This window comes from Hippopotamus amphibius, chromosome X (assembly GCF_030028045.1).
Source record: "Hippopotamus amphibius kiboko isolate mHipAmp2 chromosome X, mHipAmp2.hap2, whole genome shotgun sequence".
In the NCBI taxonomy this organism is placed as follows: domain Eukaryota; kingdom Metazoa; phylum Chordata; class Mammalia; order Artiodactyla; family Hippopotamidae; genus Hippopotamus; species Hippopotamus amphibius.
The window spans coordinates 128,512,468-128,537,725 of record NC_080203.1 but is presented as its reverse complement, the minus strand read 5'-3'; the positions used below and the strand labels follow the sequence as shown (position 1 = coordinate 128,537,725).

General features: G+C 41.6%; 1 protein-coding gene across 9 annotated transcripts in view; it reads right to left on the bottom strand.

Annotated features, from left to right (window-relative positions):
* MID1 (midline 1) overlaps nucleotides 1-25,258 on the bottom strand; it is a 371,359-nt gene that overhangs the window by 169,603 nt on the left and 176,498 nt on the right. The window contains exon 1 of one of the 9 annotated variants that reach the window (XM_057718036.1): nucleotides 500-743. The exons of the other annotated variants lie outside the window; for them this stretch is intronic. The gene's annotated coding sequence lies outside the window, so the exon portion shown is untranslated. Of the gene's footprint in view, nucleotides 1-499; nucleotides 744-25,258 lie in introns of those variants that run through there. 9 annotated transcript variants of the gene reach the window in all.

Genomic DNA, 25,258 nt, shown 5'->3' with positions numbered 1-25,258 from the left:
AAACAAGTCTGCATTTTTCTGGAAGGACGGTCCGTGCTCATTTCGGGCTGGTTCCGCCTTCTCAGCCATAAACACAGTAAGTGCTCAGGAGGGGAAGCCAAAATGAGATATGAGGCCCCGGGTGATTCTTTTTCAGGATATTCAGTTGTCTTTATTCTCACCCAAAGCATAAGAGAGAGGCTCGAGATAGATCCTGAACAATACCTTCCAGCCACTGAGAACTGGAATTGATTTACATATTCTACGAACCGCTTTTAAGCCCTTTACAATGAGCGCCCGACATCACCAATCCCCATTAGAGGCAAAAGTGGGGAGAGGTGGGGGAACCTCAGGAAATCTGTTTCTTGGGTTCCTTTAGGAAAATGCAGCTCCGTCTTTCCGCCAAATGGAAGGACTCGGCCGGGCATCTACTGGTCCGGCCAGCTCTCCGGAGTAACATCCCAGGGGTCCCCAGCGGCGCCCTCCCGCTCCACCCGCCCGTGCAGCCCCCGGAGCTCACCTGCCTCATGTTTAGACTTCCATCACCCATCCGGCAGGGAGCGAGCCGCCTCGAAGCCCACGCCGCGGTCTTCCGGGGGGGAAACACCAAACCCAACAGAAGCCCGCAAGACAAAAGCAACTCAGCGAGATCCCCCGGCAGCTGAGAGCACGTTTTCTTCCTCTTTTTCTTTGATCTGTTGCTACATGCACTCTGCCCAAGACAACGTCAAGTTTCTCAAGCTTTGCTTCCCAGCCTATGAAAAGTCGGGCGCAGGGAAGCGAGGACCGCCTGGCTCTTATTTCAAATCGGGTCTCAGAGACGTCGTAGGTGGCTGGCGGGGGCCCCGGAGGAGCCTCGCCAATCAGGAGGAGGGGGTGGGCCCTGAGAGCCGGAGGGGCTGCCTCCGCGAGGATTAGAGAGCTTTCAGGATTTCAATGACTGGAAGCAGCTGGAAACAGCCTCCCGAGCTCCCGAAGTAAAAGATGCGTTCTATTCTTATCTCACAGCTCTGGGTCTGCTCAAAGCTTAACTGGCTTAAGGCCTGGCCTTTTAAGAGCTCCCTAAAAGCACGCAGGCATTTGGAAGGGGCACAGAGATTTCAGCCAGGAAAGTGCCACACTCAGGACCCAGGCGGATTTTGAAAAGGGTATCTTACAACAACACGGGGGGAGGAAACCAAATTGTTACTCAGAACACCTGAACTGAAACCAGCACTCGGGGCAGGAGGGTGTCACCCACCTGAATTGCATATAGATGAAGTGTCTATCCACCTAAGAAACACAAATATTAATGCGAAGGTGCACACAAATCTGCTGAAACACGGCAAATGAACAAGAATCTTTATCTAGTGGGGGCCCGCGGGACAGTTTTCGATAAAAATGTTATTAGAAAAATAGACGCTGATGTTTGGTTAAGAAAGAAAACTTTTTTAAAGAAGTGTATCTACCTTTCACTAAGGTTCACCTTACCTACAAGGTTGATCTGGTGACCTTATTAAAAGGGATGAGCTGGACATCCTCTCAGCTGGATGGGAGGACAGCTAGGTGGCTTCATACAAACTTAAACCCACACTTAAAAAGCATTTCCAGTGTCTGCTTTCTGAACTTCCTATAAACAGCAACTCTTTTCAACTCTTAACCAATATGATTTCAATACGAATCTGCCTTTTGGATGGCAAAAAAAAGTGCAAGCTGAGCAAAGACTACTTTGTGTAGCACCAGTGATATAGCTATTTCCCAAAGAAGTGGCCAAAATTTTGTGAGAATAATTCAATAAAGAAAAAATTTGGGTTATGGCGCGGGGTGGGGGGGACAACTTAGCAAATAATGACTAGGCAGCTTCAGGTGTGTCATCTCTATGTGTTCAATAGATGTCAGCTGTGCTCAGTTCTGTGGCAACTTGGCAGCCCAGTATCTGGACCTGGAGGTCCACAACCCCGTTCCAGCCCCTCATCTTAGCAAGTTAAGGGACCACCTAGTGACACAAGCTGACTTCAGTCCTCTTCCTGTGTTTACTACAGAGTCCTTGATTATGACCTAGACCAGGGTTTCTCAACCTCAGCACCACTGACATCTGGGGTCAGATCATTGTCTGGGGTGGGCGCTGTGCTATGCACAGTGGGATATGTAGCAGCATTCCTGGCCTCAGCCCACCAGTTGCCAGGAGCCCTTCCACAGTCATGACAATCAAGAATGTCTCCAGACATCACCAAGGGCAAAGTCATGCCCCATTGAGAACCACTGATGTACCGTGTTTGAAATATTTATTGGTTCTCAAACTTAAGGAAACTTCTGTGCAAGGAAACTTCTGAAGACATTGTGAAAAATGCCAATCCCCGGGCCTCTTACTCCAAGTAGGTCTGAGGAGGAGCCTGGGAATCTGCATTTTATCCCAGTGCCAAAGGACTCTGATTCACTTCGAGAAATACTGCACCTATTCCTGCCCTAGGTATGCCCTCAGCCCCAGGACACAGGAAACTTCCCAGGGCTGCTGCCATTAAATATCACTGGAGTTAAATCCCAAGGCACATCTATTTATCACCTTCAACAGAAGCTTCTCACGACTGCATTTGCCTTCTGCTGTCATCACCTCCAAGGAAAATATGAGCTGGGATTTCCTCGCGCAATCTCTGTGCCCTGCCAAAATTTCATCCATCTTTCTTCTCCATTGGCCCATTCCCACCCCATCCTACAAGGTCAAAATGTCACCACTCTTTTGTGGCTTCCCCAAACGCCTCAAGACAAAGTAATCCCTTCCCTCCTCGCTACAGTTTATAGACAGTCAGTGGTGTGCTGGTAAATGTTTAACAACCAGCTCTCAAAAAAAAAAAAGTTGAGATTTGTTGTAGCCTTTGCCAATTTCCATAGTGTAAATAGTCCCTCCTTTCCCACAGTAAGGACCCTAAACACAGAGGTGGGAAGAGACATGCTGGGCCAGGAGATGGTAAGCACCAGCTTGAGCAAACCATGATACACCTCTGCTGTTTCACTTCCATGTTGCATTGTAACCTTCTATTCTTCAGTCTGCCTTTCCCAGCAAACTATAAAACTCTTGAGAGCAAGAATGGTATCCTGTTCATCTTTGTAATCCCAGCCACCTTCACTGTACCCACATGCCCAGAGCGCAGGAGGTAGTCAACAAATATGTGTGGAAAGAGAACGAAGTGCTTCCCTGAGATAGGGACACCAATGTGACTGCAGCCACTGCCACATTACAGAAGGGAAAAGAATCTCTTAGAAAATTAAACTATTGGGGGATGAATTGGAAGATTAGGATTGACGTAAAACTACTAATATGCATAAAATAACTAATAAGAAAAAAATATCAAATTGTGTACTTTAAATATATGCAGTTTATTGTATGTCAATTATATCTCAATAAAACCCTCTTTAAAAGAAAAAAAGAAAAATAAACTATTAAACTTTTTACCATAATTTAATATCTATTCTGTACTCATGAAAACTATAAGCATAATGCCATCTTTTTTTTTTTTTTTTGGCCATGTCCTGCAGCTTGAGGGATCTTAGTTCCCCAACCAGAGATGGAACCTGGGCCACAGCAGTGAAAGTGCTGAGTCCTAACCACTGGACTGCCGAGGAATTCCCCATGATGCCATCTTTATCCTAACACTCCCACCTCCAAGGTCAGAGTGCAAGAGAAGAGACCAGCCTCCTAAAACAGAACCTTAGCTTCACTGACGCATTTGTGAGAGTCTGTTTTCTACGTTTTTATATAAGGCATCACACACTTCTGCATATACATAATAGACATCTTATCAGCTATAGATGACAAGATCTCCAGGAGGAATATATATGCTAATCTCTGGGAGGTGTGTGAAAGGGCAGTTCCACTGGTAAGAGATACAGTGATGGATTGATGCTTCTCTCTCCCATCTTCTCATTATGCATAAGGACAGGAGTGCCCACGATGGGGTTATTAACAAACACTACTTATGAGCATCTACTATGAGCCAAGCATTTTGCCAGGCACTTTACAAATATGCACCATTTCATCTGCACCAAATTCCAAACTGTAGACATCACTGCTTTCAGGCTAAGAATGAACAGACAGAATCATTGAGGCAAAGAACCCAAGGTCTGGTTGTTATCAATTGCTGTATCAGGAATTAAGCTCAAGTGTTTGGGACGAGAATTACTCTGCTTTTTGTTGTAAAATATGCTATCTTCAGGAATGATTCCTAAAACTCTTAAGAAAAAGTAACAATGTAAATAAATGAAGTCTACTTTTTCATTTACAAATAAACTTAGTTTTTCAACATTTCTAATTCAATAAACGGCCCTTTAGGGGTTATCCATTAAGTGAGGATTAGATCCACTTATTGGAAACCGTGTAAGCAAGTAAACTGAAGCAAGTAAAGAAACGTCCTTCACCAAAGGTTCAGATATTCTGTTTCTTGGTCTGTGATTACAACATTTGCAAACGTCAGCTGAAGGATGTGGTAGTCTTGGCAGGTCTCTCTTAAGACAGCAGTCAATGTGATAATCCTGTGTAGTTAAGTGCAGGTTTGGTTATAAACACAACTCTGCAGCAAACATAACATGGGTTCCCGGGCCAGTGGTCCTGGACAGGCCCTACTGGACATGGATGGACACTGGGATGACACTTGAGAGAACAGTTAGCAGTACCTCTTTCAGTGTTCTGTTAGGTCAAAGCATATGGGATTATGTGCGCATAAAAAATGGCTGACTATTAGTAACTTCCTCTAGTTTACTAAAATATATATCAGGATACATCATCAAAAGTCAATGAAGGACTTTGCCAGTGGTGCGGTGGTTAAGAACCCGCCTGCCAAGGCAGGGGACACGAGTTTGAGCCATGGTCCGGGAAGATTCCACATGCTGCAGAGCAACTAAACCTGTTTGCCACAACTACTGAGCCTGCACTCTAGAGCCTGCGAGCCACAACTACTGAGCCCACATGCCACAACTACTGAAGCCCATGTGCCTAAAGCCCGTGCTCCACAAGAGAACCCACAGCAATGAGAAACCCGTGCACTGCAATGAAGAGTAGCCCCCGCTTGCTGCAACTAGAGAAAGCCCATGCACAGCAAAGAAGACCCAATGCAGCCAACAACAACAAAAAAGTCAATGAAAATCAAGCTGCCTACTCAGCCACCTGGAAAATGCCTGGTGCAAGTGCATTGTCTTGAGGGGCTATGAAAAGACTTTTTATTCTCCCTCAGAAGTTCCAGAAACCCAGTTGCTTTATACTTATGGCAGCCATGGAAATTTGAGGTGATTCATAAAGGTGATTTAAGTGGACAATGACATGAGTCCCTACTTAGAAAAACAAAATCGGGAAGAAAGAAAATCCCACCTACAGTTCTTATATGATGTCATAAAAAAGAAACAAGTTTCTCCTCACTGAGTACAAGTACTCATTCAGTTTCTTTCTGCTGGTTAACAAGAGCAACATGGCATACCACAAGCAGGGGTTGCAAATACCATCTGGAGTCCATTTTTGGTGTGATGTGGCCACAAAACTGGCTGATAGATGTCAGGTAAGCCAAATGACATCTCTAAGCCCAAGCTTTTTCAGGGGACAGTTGGGCAAATTATGGACTGAATATTCGTGTCCCTCTCCAAATTCATACGTTGAAATCCTAACCCCCAATGTGAGGGTATTAGGAGGTGGGGTCTTTGGGAGGTGATCAGGTCATGAGGGTGGAGCCCTCATGCATGGGATTAGTGCCCTTACAAAAGAGACCCCAGAGAGCTCTCTTGCCCCTTCTGCCATGTGAGAACAGAGCAAGAAGATGGCTGTCTGAAGCAGGAAGTAGGCTTTCACCATACCCAGAATCTGTCAGAACCTTGGTCTTGGAACCCCTGGCCTCTAGAACTGTGAGAAATACATTTCTGTTATTTATAAGAAGTACCACCAGTCTCTAGTACTTTTTTTTACAGCGCCTCAAATGGACTGAGACATATGAAATCACACATGGGGAAGTTTTTTGCAACTATTGCTTGCTGTACGAATTTGCATGACAGACTCTGGAAAGAAGGGAAGAAATCTGTGGTTACAGAAACAGAATAGACACACCATAAGGAAAGTTTTTGGAGAATATACCCTAAAGGACAGACTTTCAGACAGGCCAGACTAGTCACCAGTCAGGATTTTCAATAAATTGAGCTTGACATTTCATCACTTGAAAATTAAGGAGTTAAAACAATTGTCTTATCTTCAGTTTTAATTATAACTTACCATTTACTAATTCTATGCTTTTAGAGGTGAAATATTTTGACATTGTTTAGTTCTTCTTGATTAAATATGGCTGACCCTTCGTTATCTTCCTCTTGGTGATCTGATAAAAGTTTATGCGTGAATTTAGCAATGGTTTTTGTAAAATCCTCCCACTGTCAAAAATTCTCTGCACTCCTAATTGAACCTTCTGCTTCATGTCAACATAATAATATCTTACTTCTCAAGAGTAATTCTTCAATTTCTGAATCATCTACTTTTTTTTTACTATAATCTTACACAAATTTTTAAGAGAAAAATTATTATAATAATGTATTTTTTACCTGTCTTATTAACCCCTTTTCTAGATTCTGAGGTCATTGAGGTCTTTATCAGTCTGGGTTCACCAGAGAATCAGAACCAATGGAATATTTAACATATATATTGAAATGTATTACAAGGACTTGACCTATGTGATTATGAGTACTGGTAAGTCTGACATCCATAGGGTAAGTGACAGGAGCTCATTCTATAGATTTCAGGCAAAATTTCTTCTTCCTCAGGGAAACCTCAGTTTTGCTCTTCAGCTGATTGGATGAACTTCATGTTCCATGAGAAAAATAAGTTTCTAATTTGTTTGAGCTAATGTTTTGGAATTTGTATTACTAGATGAACACAATTCCTAACCGAAACCATTATAATTAAGAGGAAGTGGGGTGGGGAAGTAAGAGAGGTAATTCCTTTTCGATATATGTAGGATATTAAAGATAATGTCTAAAATTCAGAAACCAAGAGACAGTAGTAAAAGCACATTATGGAAAATATGAAAGTACATACAGGAGGAAATTTTACAAGTTGAAAGTGATTACTCCTAGAATGGCGTGGGATGGGGTAGGAATTGCTATTTTTCATTACATGTCTTTAATATATTTGTACTTTGAACATGTATTACTGTGATAAAAAAAAAACCTAATTAAAAATAAACAAAAAGCTACTTGCTGGTTACTAACTCAATTTCTTGTCCTCAAATTCACTTCCTATAAACTAGCAGTATTTTATGATTATCTAGCCCATAGTTGACCAAAGAGTCAGAGTAAAGCTCTAGAGAAGTTACACGCCTGATGGCCCATGCTGTACCCCAAGTGCAATGTCACCACATCATGCACATATGATCTGACTGGCATTTCCTCTTTCTCCCAGCACAGATTTAATGTGCTCAGAGCTCATGACTGATTTGCTAAGTGTAGCAAGAAACACATATATTAGCCCCGATCTAAACTGTTTTCAACAAACATTCTTCTAGATCTCCAGGAATGAAGATCCTACAACCCAGATGCCTTAATAATTCATCCAACTAATCAAAAACCCCACTTTCTTCTTACTCCTAATTGGCATCATTCTTGATTTAAATCCTTTTTTAGCGTGTGGGCTTAAGTATGGCTAGGAATAGCTGGTTACTGTTCATATCATTACCATTGTACTCCTTACCCGTACTGTTTTCTCTCTCTTACTTTTCTTAGATATGAAAATGATTTACTTTTCTCATATATGAAAAGGATTAGTCTCTAAAACCTTTAACATTTTAATGCCCAAAGCTGATTTTTAAATTAGCCTTAGAGATTAAAAACAAAATTAACTTTTGTGAATCAGATCTCACTTTGTATATGTTAGAAACAAGCAAATCAGGCTGGTTCATTGATAATCACATGGACAGAAGGTGAATAGAAATTTTAATCAAAAGAAGCTTTGAATGGGATTTGCGCTCTTGCTTGTAAAAAGACAATGCTTTATCCTTTAGACTGGCACTTCTCAGATGCACAGAAAGATCACTGAAATTGCTATATTTTTTCTGACTGATGAAAACCCTCTCCTACTTCACATATAATATCAATACTTGCTTTAAGATGGTTTTAAGATGGTGGTAAAGATAAAAACTACTTAAGAATCATGGTTTACATGTCTCTTTCCTTTGCTAGACACAGATCGAGGTATTTTTAACTCTATTTTAATAGCCAAGGAAATAATATTTGCCCTTATTTCCTTATAACTAGACAGCTCATCAAGAGCTTTTCCTCTGCTGGAAACCACTTATGAAAAGTCACACATACTGAGATAGGCTTTTCTATACTAGTCCCCTGATGCAAGATAAACATATTGAGTCGTGGCAAGGATAAAAAGCAAATGTTGAATATCAGCCTCTTAGCTTTCTCCACATTTATTAAAGAGCTCTAAATGTCTGAGAAACTGCATTCAAATGAGGCTTCGTTGTATTTCTCCTTTAACTTATTAATTTACAAAAAGGATGGCTTATACTGCCTATTTTATAAATAATGTTGCTATTTAAAATCATTTTATGGGAGTGATATAATAACATCACACAATGAACAAGTTAACTATACTCTTATTCGTAGCGTTATCTATGTTGTATCAAAAAGACCTACTGATCTTCTTTCTCCTAAACTTTATCTATGTGAGGAAAAGATCATTTTGTTATGGTCATCTTTAGAAATCAACCAATTGGTGACACTTACCTTCAACTGGGCAAATTAATCTAACCCAATTAAAGGAACTTAAAAGCTGATACACCACGCACTAAGAGGTCTTAGTTAAACCTTAAATTAAAAAGTGGATATCTGCACTAGAGAAATGTGCTATTTCATACAATAAAACCCACCAGGAGGTATTGATGCTGAGTAAAAAGGGAGGAAATGAAAGGATTCTGCATCTCTCATGGACCAGTGATGCCTCAGGCCGTCTTAAAGATGCAGCCAGTTTATGGTTTGTGTATGAGAAATTGGAGCACATCTCTCTGACGCCAAAACCTATGCTCTTTCCAGCACGATGCCGCCACCACAGTCCAGACCTCACAAAGTATCTCACACTGCGCCTTCAAGATAAGCTTTACCATCACATTTGAAAACAAACTGAAGCACTTTCATGATTTGTATTTACCTTGAATGGTTCTCTAAATTTAGACTCTTCATCTGATCATAGTAGTTGGGGGAAAAAAAAAACCCATATATGTCTATTGATGGGAGACTCCTCATGGAAAAAGAGGTCACTGTGCTATGAAGGGCAGGATGTGGATTCTAGGGCTATTTCTTTAGGACTGTGAATGAGGTTTCTCTTCTCTATTTGGAATTCCCCAATGGCTTTCCCAATGGAATATATTCCTGTGATTCATTTCCACAGTTAGGAATGCAGTCCATGAAGCTTTTTTTCCCCTTATTCAAAGCTAGTTTGTATGTTAATGCTTTAACCACTGATTTCATTAGCAACATATAGCATCTGTAGATCTCTACGAATTGATTTTCATCACTCTCAAGGCATCCAAAGATCTCAAGTGTAAAAACAAGCACCTCCTATAAGAAAAAGAGGCTAAAGGCATGCACATATTAACTTTGTGCTAACAAAGATACACTGGTATGCCTTCCTTATGCTCAGATGGCCAATCACTCATACAACAAGTATTTATTGAGCGCCTGCTGTGTGCCAGGCATTGTTCCAGGTGGTGGAGGGGCAGGCAGACAGGTGCAGATAGGCTGAAGGCTGCTCTCAGGAGTATACCTTCCAGTGGAGGGAGACAGAGGTCAGTCAACAAATCCATGTAAAGTGGGTGTGATGGTGGTGGGGTAAGGTGGGTAGGGAGTGCTGGTGGAGGGGTGGGGGAATTGATATTTTATAGGGTGATATTTGAGCAGAGTTATAAGGAAGTGAGGGGAAGCAAGATTTTCAGCTTTGACGATGGATGGGGCAGAGTCATCCAGGCAGAGGGAACAGTGATTGCAGAAGCTCTGAGGCCAGGGCAAAGTCAAGGCAGGGAGCCTGTGGTGGTTGGGGTGAGTAAGAACGGCAGCAGTAGGAGCTGGGGTTTCAGGAATATGCATGAGTGTGTGTGTGTGTGTGTGTGTGTGTTGGGGGGCAGTGTTTGTAGGTCATGTCAGGTCTAGCAGATCACGGAAAGAGCTTTGGGTTTCCCTTGGAGCAAGCTGGGGAGGCCTGGGGGATTTAGAGCCGAGCAGTGATAATAGCCAGTTGACTTTTTAGAGTTCAGTGTGACTGCTGGGAGGACAGCAGCCTGTTGGGCAGAAGGAAAGTCACTGACGAGGTTCTTGTGGTCAACCAGGTAAGAGATGGTGGTCAACTGGCCAGGTATGGCAGTGGAGGTGGGGAGACCTGGCTACATTCTGGATGGTGATTGTGAAGGTAGAGCCAATGTGATCTGCAGACAGAGTGAATGTATCAGATAAACAGAGGAGACTAGGATGACTTCCAAGTTCTTTGCTGGAACAGCTGGAAAACTGAAGTCCCCACTGACTGAGATGGGAACGCCGTCAGCGGGAGCTATTGGGAGGAGGGGCCACCTCCCTGCCTCAGTCTCCTGTGGGAGGGGGGGAGTTTGGAGGCAGCGGAAGATGGTCCAGAAAGAAAGCACGTCCAGGGATATGTGAAGCAAGCCAAAAAGTGTATGCTACACATGGAAAAAACCAACTGCCCATAAATACTTAGTTTATGAATCCCAATCAACACTGTATAGCACACTGGCTACGAGCACTGATTCTGGAAAGAGCCTCCGTCCAAATATCAACTCTGACACTTCATAACTGTGAATGTGGCCCATCTGTCTATTCTCCCTCAAAGTCTTTGTGATTTGAATGAGGCGATTTGTTTACAGTTAATGTTATTTAACTTTTACTGAGTACTTACTAGATGCCAAGTACTTGGGAGCACGCTGAATTTTCCTTTGCCCCTAGGAGAATAGGTACTCGTACTACTATCCTCACTTTCTGAGAGAAAACTGAGGCACAGAGAGGCAAAGTGTCTCGCCAAGGCCACAAAGCTAAGAGGCCACAGATCCTGGTTTATGGGCTCGGGCTGACTAGCCCCCGAAAACATGCTCTTAATCACAGAACTATGAGAATGCGGCACATAGTAAACACCCACAAATCGTGGCTTGTATGATGATGAGGTGACTACCGGAACAATGAAAACGTCCAATAGTCAGTTTGTACAACTCCACTTGGAATCATCACATGACGCAGTTTCTACCGTGCCTCACTGTCTCCAGTTCTGATTTGGGTACACAGCCTGTGTTCTTCTGTCCATAGAATGCACAGATACGCTGAAGGCTTTGATGAGAAAATCAGAACAAAGCATTCATCATTTGAAAGTTCCCTTTAGAACCCTCCTACACTGTCGGTGGGAATGAAATTGGTACAGCCACTATGGAAAACAAAATGGAGGTTTCTATAAAAACTAAAAATAGAGCTACCATATGATCCAGCAATCCTACCCTTGGGCATATATCTGAAGAAGACAAAAACTCTACTTTGAAAAGATACATGCATCCCAATGTTCATTGTAGCACTACATACAATAGCGAAGACATGGAAGCAACCTAAGTGCCCATCAACAGATGACTGGATTAAGAAGATGTGGTATAGAGATATATATATATAGATATATCTCTATACCACAATGGAATACTACTCAGCCATAAAAAAGAATGGAATAATGCCATTTGCAGCAACACAGATGGACCTAGAGGTTAGCATACCAAGCTCAGTAAGCCAGACAAAGACAAATATCATGATATCACTTACATGCACCCCAATGTTCATTACAGTACTATTTACAATAGCCAAGATATGGAAGCAACCTATTCAAGACAGAGGAATGGATAAAGAAGATGTGGTACATATATACAATGGAATACTACTCAGCCATAAAAAAGAATGAAACAATCCCATTGGCAGCAATATGGATGGACCCAGAGATTATCATACTAAGTGAAGTAAGCCAGAGAAAAACAAATATGATATGATATTACTTATATGCAGAATCTAAAAAATAATACAAATGAACCTATACACAAAACAGAAACAGACTCACAGACATAGAAAACAAACTTATGGTTACCTAAGGGGAAAGGGAGGGGAGGGATAAATTAGGAGTTTGGGATTAACAGACACACAACTATATATAAAATAGATAAACAACAAGGACCTACTGTATAGCACAGGTAACGATATTCAATATCTTGTAATAACCTATAATGGAAAATAATCTGGAAAAAAATGTATATCTGAATTACTTTGCTGTATACCTGAAACTAACACATTATAAAGCAACTATACTTCAGTTAAAAAAAAGTTCCCTTTAAAAACACCCAAGGCACAGGAGTCCTTAAGAGTCAAAAAAACCCATCACAAGTGTGCAAATGTTGGTTTCTCACTGTCATTAATGACATTCAAGATTGTAACTTACTTGTGTATTCCAGATATAGACTAGGAAACAATTGCTCAGATACACTGGCAAGTAGCTCCAGGGTAGGCAATGACCTTCAGACGCTCTCAGAGTTTGTCCTCCCTCCAAATCTTGGAGGTCTGGCTTCAGCCCCAAAGTGCTTGCAGATGGGCCTGTCCTGGGCCTCTGCACCTTATTTCTTCCAATTATAGTTTCTAAAACCAGTTTTCATTTTATTAAGGGCATGTTTCCAGATGTGTTTCTAAATTAATCAGTGCTACTCATAAAAGACAACATAACCCCTGAAGCTGCTGGCAAATACATTCCATCACGAAACATACTATTTTAATGCTCGTGTATCTAAAAAAGTGTAAGTGGACTCTGCCATACCTATTTCTTCTTGTTGTTTATCTCAGGCAAGTCAAACTCTCTGAGCTTCAGTGTCCTCACTTGTACAATGAAAGCATGAGTTGCCTTGGCTGCCCACTGAAATCACCTGAAGGAGATTTAAAAGATACTGGTATTTGTCTTTCTCTTTCTGACATCCTTCACTTACTATCATAATCTCTATTTGCATACCATGTTGCTGCAAATGGCATTATTTTGTACTTTTTTATGGCTGAGTAGTATTCCACTGTGTATATATACACCACATCTTCTTTATCCATTCATCTGTCAATGGACACTTAGGTTCTTTCCTTGGCTATTGTAAATAGCGCTGCTATGAACATACAAGCACCATATGATATCACTTATATGTAGAATCTAAAATAGGACACAAATGAACCTATCTATGAAACAGAAACAAAATCAGGGACATAGAAAACAGACTGGTGGTTGCCAAGGGGGAGGGGGTTGGGGGACTGATGGATTGGGAGGTTGGGATTAGCAGATGCAAACTAGTATATATAGCGTAGATAGACAACAAGGTCCTACTGCAGAGCACGCAGAACTATATTCAATATTCTATGATAAAGCATAATGGAAAAGAACATTAAAAAAAGAATGCAATTATACTCCAATAAAGATTTTAAAAAGAATGCATATATATATGCAGTCATATATATATATATATATATATATATATATATATATATATATAACTGAATCACTTTACTGCACAGCAGAAATTAACACAACATTGTAAATCAACTGTGCTGCAATAAAAAAAAACTAAAAGATACTGGTGAGTGGGTCCCACCCATGGAGACTCTGATTTAATTGATCTGGGCTGGGCTTGGGTGGGGAGAGTGTTAAAAAGCTCCCCTAGGGAATTAGAATGAGCAGTGGGGAACCAGAGGTCTGTCTAGATCAGTGGTTCTCAAATTCAAACAGGCATTAGAATCCCCTTGAGGGATTGTTAAAACACAATTACAGGGCCTCACCTCAGAGTTTCTGATTCAGCAAGTCTGGGGTGGGGCCTGGAAATGTGCATTGCTGACTAGTTCCCAGGTGGGGCTGATGGTATTGGTTTGGGAACAACTTCTCTAGATCAGCGCCCTTTCCAAACTCCCGCCCTCAGGCCAAATCCTACCCACCACCTGCAGCTGAGGATGGTTTTTAACATTTTCAAACAGTTGAAAAGAAAATCAAAAGAATTCTATTTCCTGTCATGTGAAAAGTATATGAAATCCATATTCAGTGTCCATAAATAAAGTTTTATTGGCAGCCACAGATCATTAAACCAAACTCGGGGCCTTGTGTAACTGCATTGTTGCTTATGAAGCCAGCCCTGAATGACATTGGCTACTGCAAGCTCTAAGCTTGATGTGTTTACCTTCTGAAGCAGATCAGAATATGCCACCCCTAAATATACCACTTTGGCATCAGGATTATTTTGAGCTAAAGGCAACTGAGAACTAACAGATGTAGGCAGTTCTCTGCCCTCCTATTATCTGTCTAAAATCAGGGCATAAATTTCTCTTTGAGCAAGGTCTCCCGTGACTGCCCACCTCCCCCACTCCATCACTAGGGAGAGAAGAGTGACTCTTATCATGGAAGACACGGTGTCAACACCAAGATGAGTTTGTGTAAACAGACTGCACTAAAATAGCCCTTATCTTCTATGAGTTCCTCCATATATCTCTCCTAGTCACTTCCTCACATTTTATTGTCCCTTGAAGCCCAAACCCTTTTTTCTTTGTGAAAAGGGTACATGAGCCCTCGAGTCTAACTGCTTCTTTGAGTTCTATTCCCTTTCTGTGAACTCCAGTGCACGTAAATATTGTTAAAACCATGTGCCATTTATCCCGTTAATCTGGCTTTTGTTAGTTTAATTCGCAGGCCCCAATGAATAAACCTAAGAGAGTACAGGAAAAGTTTTTCCTTCCTGACAGTCCTTACCCAAGTGACGGAAGAAGGTGAAGTTTGCAGGCTCTCAGTTCTACAGCATCCCTTTTACCTGACCTCAGTCTGTCACCAGAGATGATGAAAAGGCCCACTCCTGGCTTTTCCTTGCAGCCTACGTCAAACAACACGACCGAAAAAAAGGCTGCTCCATCAGAGAGAGCCTCTTGGAAATAGGATGACCTAAGTCAGGTCACCTCACAATAGAAAGACTGGACTTTTACACAATCTTGTGTCCTTTCTGGCAACTACTACGAGGCTGAGTCAAAAATTAACCGCACTCCAGTTATATGAAAACTTCTGTTGGCCACACTGTCTTATCAGTGCTTTCCATTCAAGACTGCTGTCTCCCCAGTCACTGCTGTGCATGTGTGAACGTGTTACATCAGTTCATTTGTAACTTTGGTGCAAGCAAACATGGATGCCCCACTTGTGATGTGCACAAAAGAAGAGCAGCGTGCAGTGATTCATTTTTTGTGGTCTGAGGGTGTGCATGTCCGCACACTTCTGCCCACACTGTCGACACTCTGCAAAAACTTCATTTTGAGGTGTTAAAGCTCCTCTCTATAGTCCTGATCTTGCTCCACTGGACTTTCACCTGTTTGGTCCCCTGAAAGCAGCCCTACAAAGACGAAGATTCACTTCTGATGAAGACGTGAAGACAGCACTGCATGCATGGCTCGCAGCTCAGCCTAACACATTTTTTAATGAAGGAATACGAAAGCTTGTTGACAGATGGACAAAGTGTATTGAAAAGCAAGGAGAATATGTTGAAAAATGATGTATTTGTCTTTTCTAAAAGTTAATTAAAATAAATTCTACAGCCAGAGCACGGATAATTTTTGACTCACCCTCATAACACTCGTGAAATGACCAGGTGAAGCAACAGCCTCAGGCTAATGCCCACTGTGTATGCTAACGAAGACTCTTTCTAAAAAAAATGGTAGGCATGCTATGGCCAGGAACAAGAGGGGGGAGCTGCTATTTCTTCTTAAATATTTGAAACCCAAAGTTATTTCATGGCATTTTAATAAAAAAGTCCCATATGTAAGAACCCTTTGGTGATAAAGGCATGAAAACACATTCTACTGGAAATAAGCACATACGTTGTAAAACTTTCTTAAAAGCCCCTTCTCCTCCTGAATCATGCCCCTGATTAAATTTAAACCCAAGTAATACCATCCACAGTTAACTAATATGGTTTTATTTCTCCCTGTTTCTTTGAAAAGATGTGTATCCTTTCAGGTAACTATTCCCTTGACAAAGAGGTTGCTATGGCTACATTTTTTTTTAATTGAGTGCTGGTATTTTAAAGCCTGTGCAATTTAGTGAAGTCTACCTGGCCTGAGGGTTATACTAATTTAAGTGCCTGTCTTTAACGCTCACAATTTTATCTTCATACAGCTGCTCTGCGCCTTTGACATGTGGTGTTCAGGAGAGGTTGGAGGTGGCGTGGGAGTTCCTGAAAGAAAAGCCAGTAAGATAAATATCACACGACCCACCTAACTGCAGTTGAATCAGTGGATGTTTCACTTGCCTGGAATTTGTCTGTTCTCGGCATGTTTAATACTGAGTCATGCAATGCATTTGCAAGGCGCCCAGGGCCCAGGGCCATGTGATGATTTTCTGCGCCTAAGTCCCCCGTCTTTGTTCAGACAGGCCGCTAATGCATCCCACGAAGCTGACCTAATGCTATTTCAGTGGGTCTCTTTTTCTTCCGCGGCTCAGTTGGAATGTGATATCTAGGAAGTCTATTGTCGAGCACGCAAATGGAGAGAAAAATATGCCACATTACATCTTGAGGGTTTAATAAGGCTTTACTCATGGGCAAAAGACTTCTGGCTCTCTCCTTAGTTGGGGCAAGATGAAAAGCGGAACCAGCCACAGAGAAGGAATCTAGCACGTTCGCTTCTGTTCCACTTTTGTGGAATCATTTAGCAAAATAGGCCCCAATTTACATACTGTGGCTGTCATTATTCTACCTGAAAATATAAGCGACTATGCCTCCTACTTTAGTCACGAATGTATGAGGTAAGGCTCTCTACCATTGTGATTACACTTGAGGGGAAAGAGCAAACATTTCTATGGGTATAATGGCATTCAGGAATGTTTCCTGGTACCTCACGAATTTCTTTTCCGAGCAAAAGAAATCTTGAAACTTTCATCTGTTACTAAAAATAGAAATTAATAAAATGCATATTCATTTTCCTTCAAGTTAAATTGTTTTTTTTTTCTGTAATCTATAGAAAAGGAAGCACATGTAAGAAGACATATACTTAAATGACACCCTTTTCAATCGGACACGGAGTTTTGCCAAAAAAAAAAAAAAGTCTAGAATTAAAGCATTGCAGTATTGAAATTCTCCAGATCATCTATACACTGATGATTTTGCCTACCACAGAACCACGAACTTGGTATTTGTCATGGCTGTAAAACTTTACACCTTTAGGTAGTAGCTTATTCTCATGGACGTATACTCATTAGGGAAACACGTAACAATAACATAAAACCAGTTGCTTTCCATGGGCCGATCAGTGTCTACCACAATCGTGCCTTTGCTCAAGAAGACTGAAAGCAATTTCACATGAAGAAAGGAGTTTCACTCTTCAATTAACAACTGAAGTCAGTGCTTAGTTACCCAAGATTAAATACAACATACATCACAGGCACCAAAACCATTTTTAATCCTTCTTCCTTAACTACAGATACTCCTTTGTTTAATTTCTGGTTTGTTTTGTTAGATAAGGACTGAAAGGAGCAAGACAAAGATTTAAAAAATAAAACAGTGGGAACAGCATGAAAGCAACTATGAAATGCTGGTAAAATGTGGAAGAATAGAAACCATGTGGAAGTAAGTACTGTGGAATAAAGTTTAAAAAAAATCTTCAGAAATCTTTGAAAAGACAGTAACAGAGGAAAAAAATGATGAAAAATATGATGAAAAAACAGCAAATGTCAGTAGGAAAGCCTTGTCTAGTTCTCTTTTACTTAAAAGAAAGAGAACAAGATTGAGTTTAAAAATAGAGAGGAAAGCCAAACAGTAATGTATAGTTTTTGTCTTCCTCAGTGCCTCCTCTTTACTGTCATTCAGCAACTACACCAACAGCTGACCACCGGGGAACTGCGCTCAGTGAGGACAATTCAAAGCATTGGAAGCCAAAGTCATCCTCACAGGTTTTCCCATTGGGATCTGGACCCAGAGTGAAAGGAGGAGAACGATCTCAGAGCAGCCTCTGGTGGCTGAATGTCAAGAGCTCAAGAAGTTAGAGGCCACCTTACGGGTGTTCTTAAGATTTTGTGCAAACAGAAGCTACTATCTAAACAAATTCAAGGTAGTACCCAGAATTGACTTGGTTGAAATTGAAATTAATTCACTAGTCTCAAAGACTCTCACAGATAATGGGGAGATTTGATGCTGACAAATTGGGCTCTTCTGACATGAGGTAGAGTTTTCCTTATGATTGTTCATCAACTAAGTTAGGAGCTTGGGATTAACATACACACATGGTACTATATATAAAATAAATAACCAACAAGGACCTGCTGTACAGCACAGGGAACTCTACTCAACATTCTGTAATAACCTACATGGGTAAAGAATTTGACAAAGAGTGGATATATGTATATGTATAACAATCACTTTGCTGTACACCTGAAACTAACACCACATTGCAAATCAATTATACCCCAATAAAATTTTTAAAAGAATAAACAGTGTTGGGGCTTCCTAGGTGGCACAGTGGTTAAGAATCCACCTGCCAATGCAGGGGACATGGGTTTGATCCCTGCTCCAGGAAGATCCCACATGCCATGGAGCAACTAAGCCCATGCGCCACAACTATTGAGCCTGTGCTTTAGAGCCTGTGAGCCACAACTACTGAGCCCATGTGCTGCAACTACTGAAGGCCACGTGCCTAGAGCCCGTGCTCCGCAACAAGACAAGCCACGGCAATGAGGAGCCCGCGCACTACAGCGAAGAGTAGCCCCCACTCACTGCAACTAAAGAAAGCCCGCGCACAGCCAAAAAGACCCAACACAGCCAATAAAATTAATTAATTAATTAATTAAAAGAAAAGAATAAACAGTGTTAAATACAAAAGTATCTTCAACTTTCCTACTGTTTCAAATAAAGGATGGATCAGTGGTGACTGACACTCGAAATTTTAATTTTAAGCAATGGATGTTTTTAAGCTATTCAAGTATTTTCAATTCTTAAAAAGCTCTGTGTCTGTAGGAGTGAGTGAGTGTGTGCGCGCAGAGATCTGTCCATTAGAAGCATTTGGGTGCATTTTCTTGTCACAGCTTTCCCAGCTGGAAAACATCTGTTTAGGACAGAGGCTCATAAATTCCATCTGGTAGGTTCCCACTGAGCTATCTCATCTGGGATGTTTCCAAGGGCCCCTTTTCAAAATCTTGAATCTTGCAATGTCACCTGTGTCAACCATCATGTCCAAAAGAGTGCTGCCATCTGTAGCATCCTGTTTCTGAGCACATTACACTTACACAGCAGGTTAGAAGGTTTTTTTCAAAAAGAGATGTTTTATGTTCTTAAAAAAAGCTTGAATGTTTCCAACAGAGCTAAGGTGAATACTCAAACATATATTTTAAAATTGGTTTCAATAGGGGTCAGCTTTACTTACTTTTAGCAATAAACCAGCAATTTTCCAGGGCTGCTAGAAGCCATGGAACTCTCGCAGGACTACATCAACATGACCAAAGGCCCATGGCAATTTCTGTGCATACAATGTTGAAGTTATAAAGCCCACTTATTGCTCATTCCCCAAGAAGTATCCTAGTTCAATCAAATATCACCATTAGAATGATATGGGCAGGGGCTTCCCTGGTGTTGCAGTGATTAAGAATCCGCGATTAAGAATCCGCCTGTCAAGGCAGGGGGACATGGGTTGGAGTCCTGGTCCGGGAAGATCCCACATGCTGTGGAGAAACTAAGCCCATGTGCCACAACTACTGAGCCTGTGCTCTAGGGCCCAGGAGCCACAACTACTGAGCCCATGCGCCGCAACTACTGAAGCCCACACGCCTAGAGCCTGTGCTCCACAAGAGAAGCCACTGCAATGAGAAGCCTGTGCACTGCAATGAAGAGTAGCCCCCGCTCACCGCAACTAGAGAAAGTCTGCGTGCAGCAATGAAGACTCAACACAGCCAATAAATAAATAAATTTTAAAAAAGAAAGAATCATCTGGCCTTTCGAAACCTGGGTAACATGGTTCTTTGGGTGGTAGTCCACCATCTTTTTAGTCTGCTGGCTTTCCAAATGAAGTCCTATTCCATGCTTCCCCGCCCAAAGAATGATCTGGGCTCCTAATTAGTACCCCCAAATTAGACAGCATCTGTTTTAAAAATACAAGCAGGGCAGAGTCAAGATGGCAGGGTGAGAAGACATGGAGATCGCGTCTCCCCACAAATGGAACAATTGCTGGAGGCTGGCAGGGGACCTGAGGCCCAAGCAGACCACAGGAACCCCGCAGCAACCAGGCAGGACCTGGGGGAAGTCAGGGGGGCGGGGAAGGGGAAGCAGGACGGGACCAGCGCCCCTGAGGGGTGGCTGGGTGAGGGGGGAGGTTCCAGTCTGGAGGGACCATTGGGGGCTGGGGAGATCGGGGGAACCGCAACTGGGTTTCTCCAACCCAGGAGGCCAGGAGGCCTGCTGAGCTCCCCAGCTTGGGGGCCTGCTGGGCTCCCCAGTGGGGTCCTCCACCCTCCAGGGCCCCCTCCGGGCTGCCTGGGTCCTGGGGGTGTGGGAAGGAGGGAGGAAGGGAGAGGAGGTGGAGAGGCGGACAGGAGGGGGTGGGGGCTTTGAGATTGGGGGATGGGGAGGCAAGAGGGCGTTTCACCTGCCCTCTTGGCCAGGGAGGCCGACTGGGCTCCCGGGCCTGGTCCTTCACTCTCCGGCCCCCTCCAGCTGCTTGGGACCTAGGAGAGTGCGGGGCTGGGGAGAGGAAGAGAGGCAGACAGGGACCCTACCAGACTGGGAGATCTGGGGAAGTGCCGCAGGTGTTACCCTAGCCCAGTTGGTCCTGGGAAGCCTGTTGGGCGTCAGAGTCCGGTCTCCTGCCTTCCAGTGCCCCCTGCAGCTGTGAGGGTTTTAGGGGAATAGGAGAGAGGGGGTGAGGAAGAAGAGAACCCAAGGGCGAGGGACCCTCTGAGACTGGAGGACTAGGGGAGATGCCTAGCATCTCTCCCACCAACTCAGGCCCAGGGAGCCCGCTGGATACCTTGACCTGGTCCTTTGCTCCCAGGACCAGAGGCATTCCTGGGCCCCTCTGCCTCATTGGGCCTAAGCCCCATTCCCCACGACCCCCAAGGCCCTTTCTAAGCATAAGCCCTGCCCATTGTCTAACTTCCCCCCCACTCCCACCCTTGTCTAAGCCCCGCCCCCACAGCCAAGGCCTTTTCTGGCTTTTTTTTTTCTTTATTCTTTTTCTTTTTCTTTTCTTTCTTCCCACCTCCTCACTTAGGCTATTACAGTTGTTCTACCTTCCACTTGTTGCTCCATTTTCTTTTTTAATTTTTTTAACACATCTGTTCGCTTCCTATTATTGTATTTTTTATCTTGCTATCATTCTGTCATTCTCCTACTTTTTAAAAAAAATTTTTTTTCGTTTTCCCTGCTCCACACAGCTTGTGGGATCTTGATTCACAAGCCCAGTGTCAGGCCTGAGCTCCTGAGGTGGGAGCTCTGAGTCCAAAACATTGGACTAACAGGGAAACCCAGTTCCCAGGGAATATTCTTTACAGTGAGGCCTCCCAGAGGTTCTCAGCTCAACACCAAGACCCAACTATACTCAACAACCTACAAACTCCGGTGCTTGAAACCTCAGGCCAAACACCCAGTGGGACAGGAACACAATCCTGCCCATCCAAAGTGGGGGGGGGAAATAAGATGACAAAAAAATATGTCACAGATGAAGGAACAAGGTAAAACTACACAAGACCAAATAAATGAAGAGGAAATAGGAAAACTGCCTGAAAAAGAATTCAGAGTATGATGATTGAACTTGGTGTACCCCCAAAAAAATAATAAATAAATAAAATTAAAAAAAAAAGAATTCAGAGTAATGATAGTAAAGATGACCCAAAATCTCAATAACAAAGCACAGAAAATACAAGAAACAGTTAATAAGGACTCAGAAGAACTAAAGAGCAAACAAACAGTAAGAGATAACAAAATAACTGAAATTAAAAATACTCTAGATGTATAAACATCAGAATAACTGAGGCAGAAGAATGAATGAGTGAGTTGGAAGACAGAATGGGGGAAATAACTGCCACAGAGCAGGAAAAAGAAAAAAGAATAAAAAGAATGGAAGACAGTCTCAGAGACCTTGGTGACAACATTTAGCACACCAACATTCGAATCATAGGCATCCCAGAAGAAGAAGAAAAAAAGAAAGGGTCTGAGAAAATATTTCAAGAGCTTATAGTGGAAAACTTCCCCAACATGGAAAAGGAAATAATTAATCAAGTCCAACAAGCACAGAGAGTCCCATACAGAATAAACCCAAGGAGAAACACACCGAGGCACATATAAATCAAACTAACAAAAATTAAACACAAAGAAAAAATATTAAAAGCAGCAAGAGAAAAGCAACAAATAACATATAAGGGAAAACCCTTAAGGATAACAGCTGACCTTTCTGCAGAAACTCGGCAGGCCAGAAGGGAATGGCAGGATATACTCAAAGTCCTGAAAGAGAACAACCTACAGCCAAGAATACTCTACCCAGCAAGAATCTCATTCAGATTTGATGGAGAAATCAAAAGCTTTATAGACAAGCAAAAGTTAAGAGAATTCAGCACCACCAAACCAGCCTTACAACAACTGCTAAAGGAACTTTTCTAAGCAGGAAACACAAGAGAAGGAAAACACCTACAAAAACAAACCCAAAACAATTAAGAAAATGGTAACAGGAACATACATGTCAATAATCACCTTAAATGTAAATGGATTAAATGCTCCAATCAAAAGACACAGACTGGCTGAATGGATACAAAAACAAGACCCTTACATATGCTGTCTACAAGAAACCCACTTCAGACCAAGGGACGCATATAGACTGAAAGGAAAGGGATGGAAAAAGATATTCCATGCAAATGGAAGTCAAAAGAAAGCTGGAGTAGCAATACTCACATCAGACAAATTAGACTTTAAAGTAAAGACTATTACAAGAGACAAGGAAGGACACTACATAATGATCAAGGGATCCATCCAAGAAGAACATATAACAATTGTAAATATCTATGCAGCCAACACAGGAGCACCTCAATACATAAGGCAAATGCTAACAGCCATAAAAGGGGACATCGACAGTAACACAATAATAGTAGGAGACTATAACACCCTACTTACATCAATGGACAGATCATTCAAACAGAAAATAAATGAGGACACACAAGCTTTAAATGACACATTACACCATCTCGACTTAATTGATATTTACAGGACATTCCATTCCAAAACTACAGAATACATTTCTTCTCAAGTGCACACGGAACATTCTCCAGGATAGATCACATCTTGGGTCACAAATCAAGCCTCGGTAAATTCAAAAAAATTGAAATCATATCAAGCATTTTGTCTGACCACAATGCCATGAGACTAGATATCAATCACAGGAAAAAACTGTAAAAAATACAACCACATGGAAACTAAACAATACGCTATTAAACAACCAAGAAATCACTGAAGAAATCAAAGAGGAAATCAAAAAATACCTAGAAACAAATGACAATGGAAACACAACAACCCAAAACCTATGGGACGCAGCAAAAGCAGTTCTAAGAGGGGCGTTTATAGCAATACAATCCTACCTCAAGAAACAAGAAAAATCTCAAATAAACAACCTAAACTTACACCTAAAACAATTAGAGAAAGAAGAACAAAAAACCCCAAAGTGAGCAGAAGGAAAGAAATCATAAAGATCAGAGCAGAAATAAATGAGAAAGAAAGGAAGGAAACAATAGCAAAGATCAATGAAACTAAAAGCTGGTTCTTTGAGAAGATTAACAAAATTGATAAACCATTAGCCAGACTCATCAGGAAAAAATGGGAAAAGATGCAAATCAACAGAATTAGAAATGAAAAAGGAGAAGTAACAATTGACACCACAGAAATACAAAAGATCATGAGAGATTACTACAAACAACTATATGCCAATAAATTGGATAACCTGGAAGAAATGGATAAATTCTTAGAAAAGTACAATCCTCCAAGACTGAACCAGGAAGAAACAGAACATATGAACAGACCAATCACAGGTACGGAAATTGAGACTGTGATTAAAAATCTCCCAACAAACAAAAGCCCAAGGTCAGACGGCTTCACAGGTGAATTTTATCAAACATTTAGAGAAGAGCTAACACCTATCCTTCTCAAACTCTTCCAAAGTATAGCAGAAGGAGGAACACTCACAAACTCATTCTATGAGGCCACCATCACCCTGATACCAAAACCAGGCAAAGATGTCACAAAAAAAGAAAATTACAGGCCAATATCACTGATGAATATAGATGCAAAAATCCTCAACAATATATTAGCTAACAGAATCCAACAGCACATTAAAAACATCATACACCATGATCAAGTGGGGTTTATCCCTGGAATGCAAGGATTCTTCATTATATGCAAATCAATCAATGTGATACATCATATCAACAAATTGAAGGATAAAAACCATATGATCATTTCAATAGATGCAGAAAAAGCTTTTGACAAAGTTCAACATCCATTTATGATAAAAACTCTCCAGAAAATGGGTATACAAGGAAATTACCTCAACATAATAAAAGCCATATATGAGAAATCAACAGCCAACATCATTCTACATGGTGAAAAACTGAAAGCATTCCCTCTAAGGACAGGAACAAGACAGGGGTGTCCACTCTCACCATTATTATTCAACATAGTTTTGGAAGTGTTAGCCATAGCAATCAGAGAAGAAAATGAAATAAAAGGAATCCAAATTGGAAAAGAAGAAGTAAAACTGTCACTCTTTGCAGATGACATGATATTATACATAGAAAACCTGAAAGACTCTACCAGAAAACTGCTAGCACTAATCGATGAGTTTAGTAAAGTAGCAGGATACAAAATTAATGCACAGAAATCTCTTGCATTCCTATACACTAACAATGAAAAAGCAGAAAGAGAAATTAAGGAAACTCTCCCACTTACCACTGCAACAAAAAGAATAAAATACCTAGGAATAAACCTGCCTAAAGAGGCAAAAGACCTGTATGCAGAAAACTATAAGACACTAATGAAAGAAATCAAAGACAACACAAATAGATGGAGGGACATACCATGTTCTTGGATTGGAAGAATCAATATTGTGAAAATGACTATCTTACCCAAAGCAATTTACAGATTCAACACAATCCCGATCAAATTACCAATGGCATTTTTCACAGAACTAGAGCAAGAAATCTTACGATTTGTATGGAATAGCCAAAGCAATTTTGAGAAGG